The sequence below is a fragment of the Urocitellus parryii genome, chromosome 7 (assembly GCF_045843805.1).
Source record: "Urocitellus parryii isolate mUroPar1 chromosome 7, mUroPar1.hap1, whole genome shotgun sequence".
Taxonomy (NCBI): domain Eukaryota; kingdom Metazoa; phylum Chordata; class Mammalia; order Rodentia; family Sciuridae; genus Urocitellus; species Urocitellus parryii.
In genome coordinates, this window is record NC_135537.1 from 92234830 (window position 1) to 92258411 (window position 23582).

General features: G+C 37.6%; 1 pseudogene; it reads right to left on the minus strand.

Moving 5' to 3' along the window:
* Positions 1-7580: 7580 nt before the first annotated feature.
* On the minus strand, positions 7581-16141 carry LOC144256044 (leucine-rich repeat-containing G-protein coupled receptor 4-like; annotated as a pseudogene).
* Positions 16142-23582: the final 7441 nt, after the last annotated feature.

A 23582-nucleotide genomic window follows, 5' to 3' on the forward strand; every position in this document is an offset into this window, starting at 1 on the left:
ATAACATTGTGAAGAGAAATGGAAAACAAAAAATATAAAAAACCTAAATAATTAGATGATATTGTAGTTAAAATTTTTATGTGTAAAAATTTATCAAAAAGGGTTGAAAGTTCTGGGGGTATGACTTAGTTGATAGAGTGCTTGCCTAGCATGCACAAGTCCTTGGGTTCAATCCCCTGCACAAAGGAAAAAAAAAGTGTTAAAAGAGACATGAATTATATGTATTACTGGCCATTTTTGTTTATTTTTGGTATTTAGCTTAACATGATTTCTCCTTTGGTTGGCTTTTCCTTTGTTGTAGTTCTTCCCTTTGCAGATTTTAATCGTTGTTTTTCATTTTGTTCTTGTGGAATATTTTGCCAAGAATGTTCTATAGTGCAGGCTTTCTTGCTGTAAATTCTTTTAGCTTTTGTTTATTATGGAAGGTTTTTATTTTATTGTCAAATTTGAAGCTTAATTTTGCTGGATATAAGATTCTTGGTTGGTATCCATTATCTTTTAGAGCTTGGTTTATGTTGTTCTAGGATCTCCTGGCTTTGACTGTTTGGGTTGAAAAACCTTCTGAGATCTGAATTGGTATTCCCTTATATGTAATCTGATTTTCCTCTCTTGTGACCTTTAAAATTATATCCTTATTTTGTATGCTAGGCATTTTAATTATAATGTGTCTTGGTATATATTTATTATAATTTTGTACATTTGGTGTCCTATAGGCCTCTTATATTTGACTTTCTAGTTCATTCTTCATGCTTGGGAAATTTTCTGATACTGTTTCATTGAAGAGATTGTGTATTCCTTTGGTTTGAGTCTCTGAACCTTCCTCTATACCAATAAATCTTAAATTTGGTCTTTTAATGGTATCTCATAATTCTTAGATATTCCATTTATAGTTTCTTACCATCTTCAAGTGAGGTCAACTTTATTTTCAAGATTGTATATTTTGTCTTCATTGTCTGAGGTCCTGTCTTCCAAGTGATCTAGTCTGTTGGTGATACTATCTATTGAGTTTTTAATTGGCTTATTGTTTCTTTCATTTCAAGGATTTCTAGTGGTTTTTTTTTTCAGTATCTCTATCTATTTCTTGAAGTTATCTCTTGCAACCTGTATTTGTTCTGTTCTCTCTTTGTCAGAGTGATCAATTTTTACCTATATATGCTCACTTAGGTTGTTCTTTAATTTCCAAATCATTTTAGTTAATTTCATGATGTCTATGTGTCTTCCTCTCTCACAGTGTGGATCCAAAGTATTGCAGCTTCTGCCCTATTGTCTTATAGTGTCGCTATAAGTTACCAATACCTCACTTTAAAGGAAGAGATCAATATTACAGCATTTAATGTATCCAATATGCAGCCATATATCAGTTAGTTTCTATTTTTACATTTACACATTTGTCACTATAATCAGAAATGATGAATTCAGTTATCTTCTACCATATAGTAAATAGGTTTGCATAGTGGTTTACAGTTTCTAGTGGTAAAAGGGGGGACTTAGAGGTTGGCTGAGATGTTTATGAGGTAGGATGTGAGAATATGGAGGTATTAGATTATATGATTAGTGAGGATAATAATAAGAAGTTGGATGTTAGTAGGAGAAATAAGAGATAGGCAACCCCATGCAAAATTCCCTGTTAACTCAGTAGCAGGATAACTGTTAGCACCCCAATAGAGAAATTTGTGGTGCAGCCAGGCCACAGGGACCTTGGTGACGCCAGGTCCTTATTGTTGTCCCTTGATAGTAGTGGCGATATCCAAGTTTTGTGGTGGTGGCAGCCTCAAGCCTATAAGTACCCTGATGTTGGGCTGTGGAACCACACTTTGGTGAATAGGAAACTCCAGCACAGGGTGGCTCTCAGTGCATATGTGGGGTAGGCCTTTCCCCTGGATCTCTAGGGTGTGGTGTTGGCATTTTGATTCTTGATCTGTAGTATGTAATATGAATTTGCCCATACCTTTAATTTTTCCCTACCCTACTCTTTTCCATAATAGAAATTTTATGATTTTGTGCCTGTTTTAGAATGTTCAGACTGCTATAATAAAATACCATAAGCGGAATGGCTTATAAAACAATAGGAATTTATTTCTTATAGTTCTGGAGGCTGGGAAGTCGAAGAGCAAGATGTCAGCAGACTCAGTTTCTGGAAAAGACTTTCTGGTTCTTAGACAGTATTTTGCACTTGTGTCCTTATGCGGCTGTCGTGGACTAATTTCTATGCTTCAGCTCTTTACACTATTACAACCTACTACATAAAACACATTTTGGAACTAAGATTATGGACAAGAGTTCTTCAGTTCATCATCTGGATTTCTGAGGATTCGTAAAACTCCTGAAATAGAAGCAGTTTTGTGTGTTCGAGACTATATACGGGTCCTTTTTAAGGAAACTGAGATAGCAGCAATTTAAGGGCTAAGAATCAGAAAACATACCATCTTTAAGAAATGGCCCAGGACTCTCTGCAGAAAGGGCTGCATTTAAGGATGCAGGCGCCTGCTCAGCCTCTAAGGTGGAAGACAGGAGATTGTTTTGGTTTGCTGAAGGTACTTGGAAGGGTCCAAGGAACCTTGGGACCGGTTAATCGGTCGGGCAGCCTCAGGTTTACCTGGCGCGCCCCAGTAACTCCGTTCCTCTCAGGCTCAACACCTCGGCCTCTACGTCATGGGCATCTTCGTCCACATCTTCCTCATCCTCTCTGTCACCATGTTCATCGTCAAACGAGAAGCTCTGGTGGCCGAGGGGAGACAACAGTGACATGGTGGAATTGCTGCAGCCCTGAGGCAGCGGCGACCAACAGATAGACGTCACCACCGCCCCCAGCCTCTGTCCCCGGGGACCCGTCATGAGGACGGAGAAGGAGGCCACGGAGGCCTCAGACTCAGAACTGCAGTCCGCAGAGAACAGGATGCCAGGAGGGGAAGAAGCAACACTCCACCGCCACACAGCCCGCATCTGGCCCGCATCTGGCCCGCCAAGTTCAAACCTGCCAAGCTGCAGCTGGGACATCATCTCCCAGCAGGCCCCGCGCGCGCTGGGCCCAGCCAATCCGGGCCGCCCGGGTGCCGCGTTGCCATGGCGACGCAAAGAGGACGCGAGGGCTGTGTCTGGGCCTGTAGAACTTGGCTTTCTCTCTGTCTGCCCTTCTTCCTGTGTCTGGAAGGTGCCTGTTGCTTGTGAACTTATTCAATTCTGCGTCTCTTCCAGCTGACACCTTCCGGGGGCCTGGGCTTTTTTTGAGGTGTTGTTGCAGACCATTTGGTATTTGAAATAACGTTATTACTGAATAAAGGAACTCCTCTTAAAGGGAAAGAGGCAGAATTAAGGACTAACATCCACCCCTCCACCACACCCCCCCACCCCAACACACACATAAGGTCAGGATTATATGCACCAGTCTTGATTTCCTTGAACAGGTCATGCTTTTTTTGAGGCTGATTTAATTTAACTTTACAAGTGTATCCACGAAAGCAGGTTTAGGTGGCCTGGGGAAGTAGCTCAGTGGTAAAGTGCTTGCCTAGCATGCATGGGGCCCTGGGTTCCATCCCTGCTACCAAAAAATAATGCAGGTTTAGGACAATCTTTTAGTGTTTCGATACATCTTGTTTGCCTGGCGTCTTAAGGCATCTAGTCTGTCTACACCTGCGAATTGTTTTTACTTTTTTAAGGCTCTATTATGTACTAAGCCTCTAACCTTTGCTAAGCACTGGGATAAAAACTGCTGTTACTCTAAATTCCTCATCTTTTGGTGGTGACAAATGTAATTAAAATATGCTGTTATGTGTATTTTATGAGGAAAGAATATTTTGTGGGAACTCGGAGATTGGAGATGGGGATAAAGGTAGCAAGAAAGATGACAGACATTATAAAGCTGGATGCTTTATTTATACTGGTGTAAATTTAGCTCTGTCTAGTTCATAATTTGTATAACTGGTAGAAGTATCATGTGAAAACGGACAATGACTAAAAATAGCACATAAAGTTGTTACTGATCAAAGAGTAATACACCATCCTTGATGAAGTTTAGATCTACAAAATTTGACACAGGACATTGATGTATGATAAAAATATTAACAATCAAAGACAATTCTGGAAGCAGAAGCTATAATAAAATATGATATGCCAGCTAGAGGCACAGAGCATGGGAGACCCTGAGTTTGATTCCCCTACCACAAAAAAATAAATATGTATGCTTAAAACTTCTTAAATGGAATATTTTTAAATTTTAGTAACAACAGTGAAATGAAGAAAATCAGAGCAATCCAAGTGAGTAATAAATTGATCAAAGAATAAAATTTATTTAGTAGAGTTTTTTCATTCTCTACCCCAATAATTCAATATTGGCATGTCTGGCTAAAACCTTTCATTAGAACATTTTGAGAATCAGTAATATCAAAAGACCCTAAACTGTTTTAGGACTTCATAAGGAAGAAAGCTTTAGGAGAAATTTCCCAACAGACATAACCTAATGCAAGCATAGTGGAAAACTCACAGGTTTTATCTATGAAAGAAAAAGAATTTTAATCAATGGTTTTTCTCTTAATAAATTTCCATAAATAAGCTGTTGACCTTTCTGATCCTAATTTATTCCTCTATAATATTAAGGAAATAATCAGCATCACAGTCATATTATCTAATTAATCCTCAAAATTTCTAGTTCAGGATCTGACAGATTTAAGAGTAAATTGTATCACTTGAATGCCAAAGCTTTTGCACTGTAACTTTTTGGTATGGGAATCTAAGATGTCATATACTTCCCTTCCTCCTTTAGATGTTTTATTTTTTAAAAAATGCTTTATAAAAGAAAGCCCTTTCCTTCATGCTTCAGGGTCATCATTATGACAATTACATTATATGTTAACAATACTGGAGACCCAAAGACTATGGGGCAATTCCATGCTGTGTGTACACATATTTGAATGTAGACAAGTCTTGGGGTCTCTTATATTGCCTTTACATTATTGGGGCCAAGAAGTCATAAAGAAGGGTATAAAAAGCATTAAAAGATTTTTTCCCATATGTTTTACTTACTAATGTCTTTTCTTACTACTCATTTATTTTCACTTTCATGGTATATTTGAGATTTTTTTTACTGGTTCTGTAACCTGTAAGTGAAGAATGACTTTTCCTTACAAATTCCTGTATGACATTGTAACAAAAATCATGCCAATTTCAGTTAGTTTTAAAAATAATTATTCCTAGAAATTTACAGATGAAACAATATGTCTTGGATTGCTTCAAATAATCTAAGAGGCAGAAGGATTGAGGGGATAGTGAATAAGGTAAAGATGAAACAGGGTTTATTGTGTGTTGTGGTTTTGGTGGTGGGCATGGGAAGGGGAGAGGGAGAGGGGTACCTAAACCATTCTTTTTATTGTGAAAATTTCAAACACATATAAATTTTAAAACAGGAAGAGGCATACACATTTACTAACACCTACAAAATATAGCCAAAATTAAGAGGAACTAAGTTTTGATTGGGATCTAATTTGCTGTGGTTCAGGCATTCACTTAAATTTTATTAAACCTTTGTTTTCTCATTTGTCCAAAGAGAGCTTGGAGATTGTAATACTACATTTATAGGCAACTGACTACAATTAATATCATGTAGATATTTTTAATCATTTGCTTTTAAATAAAGATTAAATTGGTGATATTCACTTATATTTCAAAATATGTTTTCCACAATATAGTTCAGATTTAAGACAGGATAAAAGTTTTAAGTTTAAGTGTTCTTAAATATTGACAGATAACTATCAAACAATATTTTCTAATGGTTACTTCCAACATTTTTTCTAATAATGTCTTTTCTATTTAAAACTTTTTAAATTTGTCTCCATAATAGATAGTAAATGCATTAACATACTTAGTTACAAATTAAGGCAAAATATATTGCTTTCTAGAAACTTTAATAATTTGAAACATAGAGTACAGTATTGTATTTCATACAATATATAGCACAGTTTACCACAGATTTTGTATATCTGCTATTCTATTTTTTAAATGAATGAAGTTTTCAATAACTTGAATTTTGAGAAAACAAGTTTAATTAAGATTATTACCAAGTTATGATTTAATATTTATCAGATGTGTAAATATACAAACCGTGATAGCAAATTTTAAAACTTATAAATAGTTGGCCTTACAAAATTACAACACACTGTAAATAAATCCCTCCCACATTTTATACAAACTACATGATTTTGATATACAAAGATTTTGTTTTTACACTGACAATGTACAACCGAGATTATTTACAATGAAAAAAGTATATAAACCACAATTTAACATTCTGCTACTGGCAGTCACTATAGGAGGTAGCTTTAATTAAATGAACTGAACAGAAGCCATGTTTCCCTACTTGTGTTGTAAAAATAATTTACATAAGATAAAAATTCTTTATATGCACAGCATGTACAGTTTAATTATTAAACTGTAATCTAGCTTAATTTTTTTAGTATATCCAGTATAATAATATGGCAGTAGGTTTGATATTTAGTACATTGTTCAAAAAACTTATTGGGCAATCATAACTTTAAGACTCTACAAAAAAATATGGCAGAAGACCCTAGAGGAGAATCAGGTAAAATTTTTAATTTTCAAAGACATAGGATTAAACCTTATTCTTTCTCCCCCACCCCCTTAATGATATGTCTGTCTAGTTTAACCAGAACTCAGCATATGAACTATTGAATAGGTTTTTTTGTAAGTCATGGTATGGGAAATTTTTATAGAAGCATACAAGTAATAACATAAGTTTAGGAGAATCCAGTTCACTAAGAAATAAATTATGTACTTTGTGTCATATTTATTTTCAGCTTCCTCCAATTAAAAAATGACCCCAGTTTACTTTCTGTGTAATCCATACTGTAAATAGATGACATACCAACAAAACTGGAAAATATCAGTAGAACCAATGATATAAAGAAGCATTTATTAATGGGAACATTACATGGAGCCATCAAATCCCTTAGGTACTATTAAAATCTCATTAGTATGTAGTGTAGACAAAACTACTTCAACTCACACATCAATTAGCCATTTATTTTGTACTAGTAATATAATTGCAAAACACTGAAAATCATGGTGAGCATAACAAAGCAAAGTAAAATGACCCCAAACAAATGTACTGATTTTTTTATTCTATCAGCTGTTAATATGGTTTTTAAAACATCTTCAGGTTTATATAGATTTATAAAGCAATTTAACAAAATCTATGATTCTCATGTAAAAGTGGAAATAGAAAACAATGATACCTATGTGTACTCTCACAGTTCTAGTTGGGAGACAATCAAGACAATCCCTTTTTTGGCCCTGTAGTAAGTTGTCCTGAGATTAATGATCAAATATTAGGTAAAATTAGCAAGACTCTTTTGTCAGTTATATAAAGTCACATTTGAACTACCTTTTTAAAAATATTAACAGCTGTCCTTTATCTTGTGCTTAATTCAGAAATAGGTATAAATTTTCTCCTTATGAATCTGAAAAAACCTAAAAGTTATATTGCTATACCACACCCCAAATCCTTTTCAAGTTCTGTTCCAAATAGACCACACATTCCTTGGAAACTGCATTTTTCACCAATTAATAATTTAGGCACCTGTTCTTTGAAAAATATCAGGTTTGAAAAATAAACTTCCACCTTCCCCTTCTATGTGACACCAGGCAGTGATTACAGAAGTGCTTCCCAGATGAAAGAATAGAATATGGTTCACTCTATAAACACTGTGAATTTGGTTGATGGGGGAAACAGTTACAAACACAGTAATTCGGTCTTTAACTCTTGGTAGATTGTAAGCGTCGCACACCAAAGGGAATCCTTGACTCTGATAGAAGCAGGCTCTATCATGCCTGCACTTGGTCAGAACTGTCTGAGACAAAGGAGTCTTCTTCATCTGCCTAATCAGAGTGGGCTGACTGTGCCACAATCAGACCAATATCCCTCTGGTCTTTGGCAAGAAGCCACTGCCAATGCAGGACAGCTGTGTGATTTTATTAAGTGTTTGCATGATCCTGGCTTTGTCAAAAGAAAAGATTCGCAGCAGTCACATACAGTCAGGTTACCCTACAAGTGTGAGTACATGCCACAGTCATAGTAGAAATCCTGTTCCACACAACCACCTTGGCTACTGATGGAAACTGAAACTGATCCACTTTTCTAGGTAATGTGTCACTTCAGTAACTTCCAGTCTTCTTTAAATTTTTGATTGAAGAAAACATACAGGACCAGATTTAGGCAAGCAGGCAATGGGAAAAATATCAGAGTAACAGACTTCATTATTTCAGGACTGATAGAGACTGCAGTGATCAATGGTGCAAATGAGAAAATGCAACAGGGCAAAAAAAAGATGCAGTTGGTGAAAATTAGCCAAGTAACATGCTTAATCATGCTAGATTGTGAATTTTCTGAGAGGTCTTCTTTTTCCAAGTTGCAGTAAAGTTTAGTGTAGATGACAGCCATTAATAAAAATGCTAGTGAGTTTAACAGCACTAAAGTCATGGTAAATCCTAATGATGGCTTCTCTCCTGTGGGAAATGGCAAGCACAAAGGTGATGCAGAATATTCCCCTCTATGGAAAAGGAGGAAACAGCCTGCTACTGCAGCACCCAGAAAAGCAAAAAGGGCTACAATCCAGAACTGCTTGAGATGATTGCTTTTCCCATTTTTCATGATATTTTTTGCAGATAAGCTTCTTTCAACAGCTGCTAAACATTAATAAAATATTGCACTTTCTGAGGAAAAACCTGCAAGGAACTCAGCTGCTTTGCAGCCATTGCCAGTGTCCCACCAAATGCCAAATTCAGCAAATCTGCCCCAGGATACGGCATCAAGAAAAGTTAAGATGCCAGTATAGATTCTCATGAATAAGTTAGACACAGAAATCAAGCCTATGAACAACTTGGAGGAAGGCAGTGATGTACAAGATGTGAATGTTGTTAAAATGACTAGCAGGTTGAAAAACAATGCAACCAAGAAAATGAACCACATGGTGAGACATGTCATCCAGCTTCCCACAGGGCTTAATAGCACCTAACATGAAAAAGAAACAGAAACATGAAAGACATTTTAGAAAATACCATATTTCATTTAATATGCTTGATAGAATGACTATTGATGGTTGATTCTACAATAAATGAGTTACCTAATTGAATTGAACCAAACTGAAAAAAAATATTGCTTTTAAGATATTTCAGTCACAGACTAGGCTACTTTAAAAATTAAGCAGCTTAATATCTGGGTGTAGCTAGCACACACCTATAATCCCAGGGACTCAAGAGGTTGAAGCAGGAGGGGATGGCAATTTCAAGGCCAGCCTCATCAACTAAGCAAGATCCTGTCTCAAACTAAAAACATAAAAAGGCCTCAAGGGAGGGTACTCAGTAGTAAAGCTCCCCAGGGTTCACTCTCTAGTACTGAAACAAAACATAACCAGGATTAGTTTCTTTTATTATTTGGTAAGGGCATATAGAGATATTTCCAAGAAAATTTCTACTTTTTCTTTTTCTTTATTCTTTTTTTAAATATTTTTTTTAGTTGTAGATGGACACAATATCTTTATTTTTTATGTGGTGCTGAGGATTGAACCCAGTGCCTCACGCATGCCAGGCAAACACTCAACCACTGAGCTATAACCCCAGCCCTCTACTTTTTCTTATACCAAATATACAAAGCACAGAATTTAGCATATAAAAGGTACTTAAAATATTGAGGGTCTGTAATCAGATGGTTTATAACTTGCTATTCTTACCTTAAAAAAGCCACTTAAGCCTAATAAGTTGCATTTTCTGATATGTAGATAATAATGCCTACTTAATTCAGTTGATGGCTTAAGTAAATTTGCATACATAAGTATTTATGCAGGCTGCTGGGCACATAGTGGAACTTTAGTAAATATTAGCTTTTTTTTCTTCCTTCCTTTTCCCTATGTATTTTATTTTTTTTAATATTTGTATTAGTTGTTTATGAACATTTATTTGTTTGTTTGTTTGTTTATATGTGGTGCTGAGAATCTAACCCAGTGCCTCAAACATGGCAAAAGCTTTACCATTTACCACTGAGCCATAACCCCAGCTCTCTATATATTTTATAACTGATATGTATGTATATACACAGATTTGTAACATTTTAAACCCAATTTCTTATGGCATTTCACAGCAACCTGCTGAAGTTGGTTATGGTTGATAATCAATGTTAACTATTCATACAAAGCTTGGCACAAAACAAAACCCCTCTATAATAGTAAAACCCCTATATATATATATATATATATATATATAGGATCGCAAGAATGCAGTTAGTAGCTGAATTGCTGGTTCTAATAACTGACTTTGACATGCTAGTAATGTCACAAATGAAAAATATTTCATTTATAATTAAGGAGTGAAAATGTTTGACTATAAAGAACAAGAAAACTATGATTGCCTAAAGGATGTTTTAACTTTCTGAACTGTCATGAAATTTGACATATACAGTGGAACTCCAGTTTTGCACCATTTATCTGATTTTCAATGAACACAATTTTTTTAATCAAATTTATTTTCACTCTGAACCCTCAGGAAGTGCTAAAATGGAAGTTCTTTCTCACATTTTATTTGCAAGGAGGGTAGTACAGGGACAAAACCCAGGGGTGTTCTACCACTAAAGTATATATCCAGCCTTTTTTTATTTTTTATTTGGAGACAGGATCTCTTTAAATTGGTGAGGGTCTCATTAAGTTGCTGACACTGACCCTGCACTTGCAGTACTCCTGCCTCAGCCTCCAGAATGGATCCGATTATAGGTGTGTCCAGTACTGCAAAAGAATGCTGTTTCCTGCCAGGCGATGTGGCACACACCTATAATCCCAGAGGCTCTGGAGGCTGAGGCAGGAGGATCATTGGTTTAAAGCGAGCCTCAGCAACTTAGCAAGGCCTTAAGCAACTCAGTGGGACCTTGCCTCTATAAATAATATATAAAAAGGGCTGAGACTGTGGCTCAATGGTTAAGCACCCCTGGGTTCAATCCCCAGTACCACCGTCTCCTCCAAAAAGTATGATGTTTACTTCTCACTGATCATCAGTTCTGTGTACAATCTCCAACACCTGAATCCTTCATGGGGAAGAGAGTCAACTGCACTCCTAACTGTCAAAAATTAATATCTGCACAATAAAATAAATCACATAAATGATTCTTGCTAGTTGCACTTACTCATCTGTTAAAATTAAGTTTGTTCTCATTCTCCACACAAGGAAATGGGTTAAATATTCAAAGCATACATACATAGGCCCTTAAGAAGCTCACAATTCAGCATCAGTTATTAGTAAATTCACAGCACTGATGATTCTAAGTTATAAAATTAATGGCCAACCCAGGCATGGTGGCACACACCTGCAATCCCAGTGGCTCAGGAAGCTGAGACCAGAGGATCGTGAATTCAAAGCCAGCCTCAGCAACACTGAGGAGATAAGCAACTCAGTGAGACCCTGTCTCTAAACAAAATATAAAATAGGGCTGGGGATGTGGCTCAGTGGCCGAGTGCCCCTGAGTTGAATCCCTGTTACCCCGTCACCCTCCCTACCCCCAAAATTAATGGCCAGTTCATCCTGTGACATCATACTAATAGGAATCTCTTTGGTAGCACCTGATTTAACAAAAAATATTTAAAACCTTGCCTTTATAGTAAAAGTATAAATCCAAGTTCTCTGGTAGGCAGGCAGAATATGACATTACAATCAAGTAAATATTGGCATCATTTAATAACTTTCCTAAAACTACAACTTCAATGAAGTAAATCAGAAAGAGTAGACAAGATTGCATTTAAAAAACAATTATAGGTTCATGCTTATAATCCCAGGGGCACAAGAGGCTAAGGCAGGATGATCACAAGTTCAAAACTAGCTTCAGCAACTTAGTGAGGCCCAAAGCAACTTAATAAGACCCTGCCTCAAAATGAAAAAGTAAAACAGGTTGGTGATGTGGCTTAGTGGTTAAGCAATCCTGGATTCAATCAATACCAAAAAATAAAATGAAATAAAATAATAATAATAATAATAATAATAATAATGAAGAAGAAGAAGAAGAAGAAGAAGAAGAAGAAGAAGAAGAAGAAGAAGAAGAAGAAGAAGAAGAAGAAGAAGAAGACGACAACGACTGGGGACAAAACTCATTAATAAAGCAGAAGCTTTGCATTCTGGAGGCCCTGGGTTCAATTCCTGGCACTACAATAAATAAAGAATAATATAAAAATTTTATGGACCAGTAACTTATTTCAGAACTAGTTCTAGACCTAAAGTTCCATCAAGAAATTCCCTCTCCAACTTGATGTACATGACCCTCCCCTGCAAGAGCTGTTAATATGCAGATTCTGATTCAGTGGTATGAGCCTGAAATTCTGCAAGAAATGCTGGTACACTGACCACACTATGAATCAGAAGGCCTTACAGGATCATCTAGTCCCACCCTTATAAAATAGAAATAACGTCCATTGCCAGGAAGATTAGATATATTTGCCCAATGTTTACTTAAAGTAAAATATTACAGCCAAATGGGTTGAGCATTACCTGTTGGGGGTGTACAATGGATAATTATTTGACTACGCTCTTCATTTTCAGCAGTGCTGGTGACATTTGCTGCATCAGTGGTACCCGAATACACAACAAAGTACGTTGAATTAAAAGTGGGCAGTTCAAAAGAACCAAATGTTCCCACAATTTTCTCTCCCCTGCATGATGTTAAAGTTCAGTGTATACAAATGTGGCTTGATAATACATTAAAAATGCCAGTAACAGAGGAAAGGCCATTTTTCTCTCAGACTTCATATTGACCCTTCCCAAACTGATTACAACACATACATTTTGATTAATGTCTTAGGGAGTGTTCTGTTTCTAAAGGTTCATGTACTTGCCTTTCTCCTTTGTCACACTATGGTCTTGAAGCCTGTTATCTTCTATGTTTAAATTTGCATAAGATTCATAGCCCCAAAATGCACAGCACTGATAAGCATATGGTACTGATAAAGACCTGGAGAAAAAATTGTAAAATACACCCTGAGTAGCAACTTCATAGACATAATTTTGTTTTGTAAAAAGCATTTTAATCTTTGAAAACCCCAACCTATGAGTCAGAAAAGTCTAAGTATCATATACTTTAGTCTTGACCATTTATCCTCTAGGAACCTTATCTATGTTAAACACTCTAGTAAAGCTCATAAAAATGATCATAAAGATACACCACAAAGTTTCTCCCTTTCTATGAGGTGTCTCCTAAGAAAGGTGGATGCAAATCAAGTATATATAAAGTTTCATAATAATACTGTAATTTAAAGTAAAACTGTTGCCAGGTGCAATGGCACAGGCCTATAATCCAAACTGTCATATATAAAACAGTTTTTTTGGTCAATGTTTTCTCCAGCCCTACCAATGGTTCTATGGGGTGCCTGACATCCTCTTGTAAAATACCCTTTCTACTTAAAGCAGCTAGTATTTCTACCCAAAAACACTGGCCTCTCATAAGCCAAAGCCCATTAGAGCCCAGGATATTTTGGGGAAACTTGCTAGAGACAGTGGTACAAGAAACTTTATCTGCTTTAAGAGAGAGCCCCGGGAAGATGAGGTGGCACATGCCTGAATTCCCAGCTACTTGGAAGACAAGGCTAGGATGATGGCAAGTTTAAAGTTAGCCTATACAACTTAGTGAGACCATATCTCAATATAAATGCTTTTCAAAAGGGCTGGAGATGTAGCTTAGTGGTAGAGTGCACATGCAAGACCCTTGTTCAATCCCCATACTGCAAAATGAAGAGAGAGAGAGAGAATCTGCAGGAAGCCTGTACATCCCCTTTCCTTAGCTAATTCATGTGGTTAAACCAACTCCAGTTGGCTTCTCTGATTCTTCAGCCCAAACATTCACACTGGATCAGGCAGGAAGGCAGCAATTTATGGGGGATAAACATGCGTCCTCCCTGCCATCTGGAGCCACCCCAATTCCTGTGAAACCTCCTAAAGTAGCCCTCTCCCCATCAGTCCTACTCAGGTAAATGCTGTCTGGTTCTAAGCACTCAATTTAACAAAGAACCTCCTTCCTTGGCCTCTCACATCCTTTGATTATCTCTTTGATGGGTATAAATGGTCTTTTACTTGCCCAGCTCACACATCTGGTAAATGGCAGAGCTTAAGGTTTGGACATTCAGGCTTTTAACCACCAAGTTTAATGCCATATACCATCTAGCCTCATTAAATTAAAAAAAGCAAAACAAAAACAACAACAACAAAAAAATAGGGCCCTGAGCCAAACCAAAAAAAAATTCAAATACCACTCCATATTTTACACTTGGCCTTGAACACACCTTGTAAGTATTGCTGAGAAATAAAGTTGATGGTGCCAATTTTGTTGTAGTCTGGTAGTGATTTGCACTGCTCACCAATGACTTCTGGCTTTTCATCTTCTGGGAACGTGCAGGATTGCACTTCCAGATCACATGACTAGTCCTGACCAAAGAGTGTGCATGGAAGGAGTTTGTGCCATTTCTGGGTGGGGCATTTAATGCTAGTGAGAGACAAGCCTGAGATATGTCTCTCTGATAGGACAAACAATAATGCCCTTTAAGGTGTTTTCTCCATTGAGCAGAGCCCTCAACCAAACTATCATGGTTGCAAAATGTGAGCAAAACACAGATCTTTTTGATTTTAAGCCATTGATATTTGGGGGTTAATAACTATCATAGCCTGCTCTAGTCTATCCTGACAGATTTAGCTAGCCTCCTATATCCATAGTTCAACCAGTTGAGGATCAAAAACTTTCTTTAAAAAAATGCTTTGATGGCTGGGGCTATAGCTCAGTGGCAGAGTGCTTGCCTAGCATGTGTGAGGCACAGGATTGGATCCTTTCATTGCATAAAAATAAACAAATAAAATAAAGGCATGCTCTTCATCAACAACTACAAAAATGAAAGTAAAAATATTTTTTAAAAACTGCATTTATGGGATAGGGTGGTGGCTCAGTGGTAGAGCACTTGCCTAGCATATGTGAGGCACTCGGTTTGATCCTCAGTCCCACATTTAAAACAATAGATAAAACAAACAAATAAAATAAAGGTATTGTGTCCATATGTAACTAAAAATATTTTAAAAACTGCATTTTTACTGAACATGTATAGACATTTCTTCTTGTCATTATTTCCTAAACAATACATTATAACAACTATTTTCATAGAATTTACATTGTACTATGTTTATAAGTAATTTAGAGGTGATTCAAAATGTACCAAAATATTTATAGGTTATACAAATATTATGCCACTTTGTATAAAGTGTTGAACATCCATGGATTTGGGAGTCCAGGAGAGGTTCTGAAACCAGACTCTCAAGGATACTGAGGGACAACTGTACATACAGTATGATTGTTTACTCATTGATTCAAACATTTTTCTGCCCAGCTGGTCAAGAGTAAAAGCTTAAGCCAAAGTCCTGAAGGTCCTAGTTTAATACATCTGGGATGGGGAACAGACCTGTGCAGCCTTCTGGTACTCCCAAGTGATTCTAATGGTCTAGCAAGGCTGAGATTCCTGCATGGCTACATCTTGTGATGGTAGATTAAAATATGGTGTCTACACTTGAGGGTTACCTAGACTGAGAGGACAAGCCCAGAGCCAGAAAAATCACACTACTAAGAGGGTAAATTACCTGAAATATGCAAAAGTAAGTAAGAATATAGAAGCAATTGATGAATAATAAAGCTTTACATGTAATAGAAAGTAGATATGCTTCTTGGAAAATCCATTCATCACATGTAGTAGAAATTAGATATTCTTCTTGACAAATCCATTCATCAACTCTGTGAATCCAGAGCAGGTACCCAAGCTGTCAGTTTAACATGTAGATTATTATCTGTCACTATGCTTCCAGTTATGTAAAACAAAGCTTAGAAAACCTCTAAAGATGTGGCGCAGGGTCAAAATAGTTAGTACATGGCTCAATTGGACTCCAGATCCAGGCTTTTATCTATCTAGGGCCCAAGGCCTTGGCTGATTCATTTAAGGCCCCTGCTTCTCTTCCAGTTTTCTCTCTGCCATGCTACTTACTGCACACTACAGTGCTTTGGCTCCTGCTGCCATGTCTGTCTGGCGTGCCCTACTTCAATTCTCACCACCTTGTTTCTGAACCTCAGCCAGGTCATTGAATACGGGGTTGGGTGGCCCAATCCCTGGTGCTATGACTGCCCCCATCAGCACATTCCTTTACTGGCTCACTGAGCACCTCTATCATTAGATTGCAGTTGGGTCTCAGTTTCTTTTCTCTGAGTCATGTAAGTAGCATTGGGGACACTGTGCTAAAGCACCAGCGATGGCCACATGAATGCTTACCTTGGCTAAATCAAATCGCTGCAACCCACAAGACTGATCCTTCCAACAAGAACACACAGTAAAATATTTATGAAAGGCCTTCGTTTTCTTGTAGTTTTGCAACCACTGTACAATTCTCCACCTTTGTGAATCTCAGTTGTCAGATGTAAAATGGACTAATGGGAGTACCTGCCTCAAGGTTGTAAGAATTTATTAAGACGAAAACTTAAGTGTCTTGCCTGTTCATAAGGGAGACATGAACTAAATTCCAACCACCTTGGTTGTTATGAGCATCTTCTTATTAAACCACTGGTATTATCCCTACTCAGCATGCCCCTAAAGACATCGTCATTAATATTATCACTCATACATCCCACCAAGTCTAAGTGGCTGTGCTAAACATTCCTTCCTAGAATGTATAGTATTCTCAGAATCCTCAAAAATGAGTTCTTCACATTCTTGTGATGGTTCAGTGTCCCAATCATGAATTATCTCCCTGGTACCTCCAGGAAGCTGCCCAGTGCATTCTCAGGAAGTGTGTGGCTGCTAAACAGTTCCATTCAGGCTCTTTGGATATGGCTAAGAAAACATAGGTTCTCCTTAGGCTCCCACTTTCACTGACCTTCTCCCCACTATGGGTGTTTCCAATTCATTTATGGTCAGCCCAGGCCACTGTGGAGGTGACCCCTACCTCTCCCTGCAGGAGGGTCAGGGTGGCAGTCAAACAGTCCTGTGGACTTCTGGAATCATTGATAACTCTAAAAGGAATAATACTTGCACCAAGCTTATTTTCATTCTTACTAGAAGGAACTCAAAGAATGGGGATTTCAGTTGGGAATAATAATACTCCATAGGCCCTCAGAGTGATCTAATCTTGTTTCCCTTCCTTCCTCATTTTTCACATATCTGAAGCACAGTAGGCCAAATTGGGGTTTTGGTGAGGCATTCCAGTTGAGGTTGCCTGTTGAACAAGTCTGGGCTATTATAAAAGGACAGGAAAAGAGTTAATTTTCCCACACCCCAAATGTCATCAGAACAGGCAACCTATGAGGGAAACCAAATCTCAAGCCACAAAATAAAGAAAAATGTAAATTTGGCTTTCTGATTAAAAAGATTCTGAAGACCCAATTTGATTGAGTGGTGTTTGCTGAGATCCGATCCTCAGCACCACATACCAACAAAGATGTTGTGTCCACCGAGAACTAAAAATAAATATTAAAAATTCTCTCTCTCTCTCTCTCTCTCTCTCTCTCTCTCTCTCTCTCTCTCTCTCTCTCTCCCTCAAAAAAAAAGAAGAGACCAGAAATCAATGAAGAGATAAAGAGGTGGCCCAAGAGGCAGGTTGCCTCCAGGCAGGCCAGTGGCCAAAGTGAGAGGACTTCAGAGTGGAAATTTTCCCCAGAGGGCTGGAGCAAGAAATAACTTTTTTTTCAGAACTATGTTCACAAACAACTGCTTAAATAAATTTTCAATCCCATATCATCTGTCTTATTGGGCTGGAACAGCAAGCTTACATTCCACAGCCCGGGCTTACCCTTCTGCACTCCACTGCCAATAAAGCATAAAGAGTGTGATTAGTTCTTTTTGCATGAAGAAGGACCATTAAATCAGTTGGCTTCTCTTTTATGTAGCTTCTTACAACAATATCTACCAACCTATCTTGTGTTCTTGTGTCATGCACAATCGAGGAACATTTTTTCACAATTTAGGAATACGTAAGCAACAGACTTTTAATTAAAAAAAAGAAAAGGAAAAACAAATTCCACAGTCACAAGTAAGGAAAAAGGACATTTGGTGGGTGCAGTAGTGCAGGCCTGTGATTCCAATTACTCAGGAAGCTGAGGCAGCAGGATGGAAAGTCTGTGACCAGTTTCAGCAACTTGCTGAGACCCTGTTGCAAAATGAAATAAAAAGGGTTGGGGTTGTAGCCCAGTGGTAGAGTACCCCTGAGTTCAATCCCCAGTACAAAAAAAGAAAAAGGAAAAGAAAAAAGATGGTGTTAGGATGAACACTGTGGTGATGAATTGAAATTAGTAGTAAAAATATGAACTAAAGATTTTTGAAGAAAGGAAAAAGAAAACAAAGAAAAAGAGATGTATGTGTATGGATGCATTTATAGGTTTAACATAGTTCCAAATTCTGAACACTAAGAGGACTTTGAACTTTTTTTTCCATAGCAATGAGCAGGACAGATCTCCACCCAGATCTGGCTTCTAAATACCATTCTCCAATAATAGAGACCAGGGCTCTTTAAGAAATGCTTGATCCCAGAACTGGAGCAGGGAAAATGTAAAATAATTCTGGAAATCCTTGTGGTGGCAGAAAATAGAGAGATGCTTAATAAGGAATAGGGGATTGATTTTTTTTAAATGGTACATTATAATTACATATACCAGGAGGATTTACTGTGACATATTTGGAATGCATGCAGCATAACTTGGTCAATTTGACAGGGACTTATTGAAAGGATTCAGGAAACAATCTGAAAGAGTTCCCAACAGCCAAGTTAGAACAGTTTGAGCAAATACATAATGGTAGTATTTGATTATAAATTATAGAATTAAATATATAACCATAGCCCATATGAATAGTAAAAAATAGGAAATGAAAGAATAGAGAAAGAGCAAGTTGTTTCCTTAAAGAAAATTACAGTTCATAAATAAAGAAATGATGAGAAAAATAAAAACAAAACAACTTTTAGGAGACCATAATAATAATTGTTATTGGTAAGATCTGTGAGTAAATGCCAAAATTTAAGTGAGCAAAAGCAAAGTTATTTTTTTCCCTCTAGTACTGGGAATTTAACCCAGGGCCTCACCCATTACAGGCCAGTTTTCTAGCACTGAGCCACATCCTCTAAGTGAGTAAAAATTGAGGGAGAAATAATATATTCTCAAGGTATCTCCCAAAATATATTTATTAATTACAAAGAAAGAAATAGTAAGCTCATAGTAAGAAATCCAAAAAGCATCACATTAATCAAATAATTGAAATTAATATCACTCCTAACCAGTCATGCTGATGTGTCCCTCTTCCCACCAAATAATTCCATAAGGACCTTTCACCTCTGTGACATCTCCCTATAAAACCCATAACTCTGCCCAGTCATAAGTAAACACCAAACCCAAAAGGAGAGACTTTGTGCAAAATATATGACCAGCAACTTTCTAAAGGGTCATGGTCATAAAAGACTAGGAGAGACCGAGGCATTGCCACAAATTTGAAGAGAGTAAGGAGTCATCATGAATAAATGCAACCCAAGCTCCCAGACAGAAACAGGACCTTAAAGGAAAATTGGTGAAATTCAAATAAAGTCTATAGGTTAGTTGATAGATTTGTACCCAGGTTGATGTCTTTGTTTTGATCATTATATATCTTTATTTATGTGTTTGTATTGGGGATTGAAACCAGGGGTGCTTGGCCACTGAGAGACATCCCCAGACTTTTTTAGTTATTTATTTTTTTTATTTTGAGACAGAGTCTTGCTAAGTTGCTTAGGGCCTCGCTTACTTACTGAGGCTGGCCTCAAATTTGCAATTCTCCTGCCTCAGCCTCCTGATTTTCTGGGATTACAGGCATGCACCATTGTGCCCAGCCTATTTAACCTTTTTAAGAGTCAATATTAGAAGAAACTGGGTGAAGGAACTGTGGGAAAATTCTGTGGATTTGTAGAGGGGGAAGGAGACTTCCAACAGCACCAAGACAAAACCCTTGGTTAATAATTATAGTAACCAAGTGGTGAGCTCCACTCCAGCATTTTAGGTTAGGTCTGTGTGAGGGCATGTGACGTACTACACATCAGTGGGCAAATAAATCTCTGCTGTTCTTTTTCCCTTGCAAAACCTGATGTGAGGGCAGGAGACCAAATCAGAGTGTGTTTCTCAGCAGAACTAGATCATCAGAAGAGAGAGGTGCAAAAAGAAGTACAGAGCAGACTTTGAAATTAGGGAGTTGAAAAGAAATAAATTGTTCTGATAAGGAACAAGGTGGAGGAGAATATTGATGAGGGGCAGGGAATATAAAAGATGAAAAGAGACAGATATTCAGGGAGATTTGAAAGAAGATTCCTAACATTCATGTAGGAGTTGTTTGCATTAAAAATTCCTTTCATATCCCCAGACCCTTGTAAATTCTGCTGCACATACAAGTCTGGTGTGTGTGTGTGTGTGTGTGTGTGTGTGTCCATGAGTCTCTGTGTATCTATCAATTTTTATGTGTGTGTTTATGTCTAAGTATGTAAGAGTCTATAAGTATGTATGTCTATATTTCTATGTTTCTGTGCGTCTGTGAGGCAGTCCAAGTCTATGTGTGTGCGTTTGTGTTTACTTTTATGTGTTTGGGTCCATCCATAAGAGTGCATCTGTGTGTGTATATGTTTGTCTGAGCCTGTATGTCTTGTGTGTGTGTGTTTTTGTGTGTGTGTGTGTGTGTGTGTGTGTGTGTTTGTTGGAAATTCCAGCAAAGGACTGATTTCTTGTGACAGTGAATTAATATAAAAAGACACAGGACTCAGAGGACCAACAAGACATCAGCCAAGACAGGTCGAAATTGAGCCCTAGTTGTCATAAGAATGTAAGATCCTAGGAATTTGATGATGTCATCTTTGCACAGGCATTGGAATTTTCCCAGTAACTTGAAATGCTGGTGGGGGTGGAGTTTCAAGTCAGTAGTAGCTAAAAACTTCAGAGGGCAGGATGACCCTACCCCCAAGATACTGCCTTCCTCCAGGTCTCCCAGACAAACAAAGTGGGAGGCACCTTGGAAATACACACTGTCTCTGGGCCTCAGCATCTTCACTTTTCCAATGGGAACAAAGGTCACCTCCCAGTGTTAACAGGATGGATGAGGGGCAGAGCCATGAAGTAGATTGGCAAAGGTCAAAGGCTAGACAGGGACCCTCCATGCTCATCTTCCCTTCCATCCTGCTGGCTTTCCATGGACACTGTCAAAGTCATGCCAGGAGCCAGCTGGGACCAGTGTGGGGACTCAGTGACTAGAAAGAGATTGACAAGCATCATTTTAATGCTCAAGTTGTGTCATGTCACCAGAAAGTTTTTATGGATACTTAGTTGATTTGTTGAATGAATGAATGATTAACTCAGGGACCATGGGAGTCATGAACATCAATGATGTCAAGAAAGGCTCTGATGTGCTTTTGGTGGGATTGCCTAAGTAGCAAAGGCAGTCATATTTTAGACTTAGTTTAAATATCACCTTCTGAAAGAGGATTCCCACGATATCCTCATCAGATTTAAGTGCCCACTCTGTGCTCTTCTCTACCCACCCCCCATATACTAGATGGTTCATTGTGGTTTTCATTTGACCTTGAGTTCTTAGAGACAAGGTTACATCTCATATAATCTTCCTGCATCCCTAGCAGGTCTGGACCAAGAAAACAACAAAAACCATTTATTAAGTGTTTTTCAGGTACCACGCATTGTGCTAAGTGCTTTAGATACCAATATGCTTGACTACATGAATATCAGGTACCAGGGTGACATTACCATGCCATTGTGCAGGTAGGAACACTGAGGCTCAGAGGAGGTAAGAAGCATGATGTTTCTCCCTTCTTTCTGCATCTTTCTCTACCAGACAGCATGGCCTAATTCTTGAGTTTGGGGAACAGTATGAAACTCCCAATGTTAAAAGGATTGTATATAGATGCCCAACCCCACTGGTGCTTGGTAAAGTGATGAGGCAGTCTGTCTGTATTTCTGGGTGGGTGGATAGGAAGGGAGAACAATGAAGAGACAGTACATGTTAGCAGCTAGCACCCATGCCACATGCCAGACACAATGCATTCTCCATCACAGAACCACAGCACCGAGACCACCCCAGGAGAAGTGCCTCATGGATGGCCTCTAAATGGGGAGTGTTCACTTTGGGCACTACAGGAACCATCTGCTAGTTGATTCAGAACAAATTGGTACATGGATACACTGTTAGGTACATGATATTTCTGGCAGGAAGACCAGGAAAAACAAAACCAAGACAACGTCTCGAAACAACAACAACACACATGGAAATTTGCAAAGGTGAGCTGACGTGGAATAGAGACAGTAACACAACAATATCGACATCCACAACCAAGAGGAAAGAAAAGTTCAACATCCTGTTTGCACATCCAGTTTCAAAAATAAAAAAAAAATAGGGCCACAATCTTCCAGATATTGAACCTACAGAAGCCAAATCACGTAGCTACATCACAAGGCCTTTTTTTAAAAGAGAGAGAGAGAGAGAATTTTAATATTTATTTTTTAGTTTTTGGCAGACACAACATCTTTGTTTGTATCTGGTGCTGAGGATCGAACCTGGGCCGCACGCATGCCAGGCGAAAGCGCTACCACTTGAGCCAAATCCCCAGCCCACACAAGGCCTTTTTCATTTTTTTTTTAATTTTGAGATAGGATATTGCTAATTGCTTAGGACTCTGCTAAGTTGATGAGGCTTGCTTTGAACTTTTCATCCTCCTGTCTCTGCCTCCCAAGCTGCTGGAATTATAGGCACATACCATGGTATTTGAGAAGAAAATTATTTCTTTTCTAAATGATATTTCTTGAAACATTAATTGTAATAAAAAGTTAAAAATATAAACAAATAACAATCCCAAATTCTGTTTGTTAAGTAAATAGATTCCTAGAAGATGGGGTTCCATAGAGCCATTAAAATTGTGATGGAGAAAAATATGCACTTGGTTTTTAGAAATAATCACATTTAATAATATGCTATAATATTTGTAAGGATTTTATAATTAATTCAAGTTTTATCCCTTGCAAAGTGCTAACAGATAAGTCAGCAGTTAAAAAAATTCTCCTTTTTATTTGTACTGAAATTTAAAAAAAAGGATTCCACCCCTTCTTTCAATCTAGGATATAATACCTCAGATTATGGAGTTGTTGTTTCAATTCTGTATTTTCTTGCTTAAACTCTGATACCCTCTTTTTTAGCTCATGAATCTCATTTTCCAGTTGTGCATTTTTTTAACCTGAAGTTAACACTGTGTGCAGTGACCTTTTTTGTGTTTTATTATTCTTTGGAGTGATAGAACTGCTTTCTGGGTCTTAGACAGGGTAACAGAATCTGTCAGAAAAAAAGAAAATAGAAGTAAAACATGTGACTAATTTATATATATGAATGCTGTATATTTCATATGCATTATGTATACACTAAACCAATGAGTGCATAAAGCATGTGACACAATATGCTCTACTCTGCAGACATAGGAGATGAGATGAGAAAGAAATTAAACCAAAACTAACTGTAACCCTAACACTA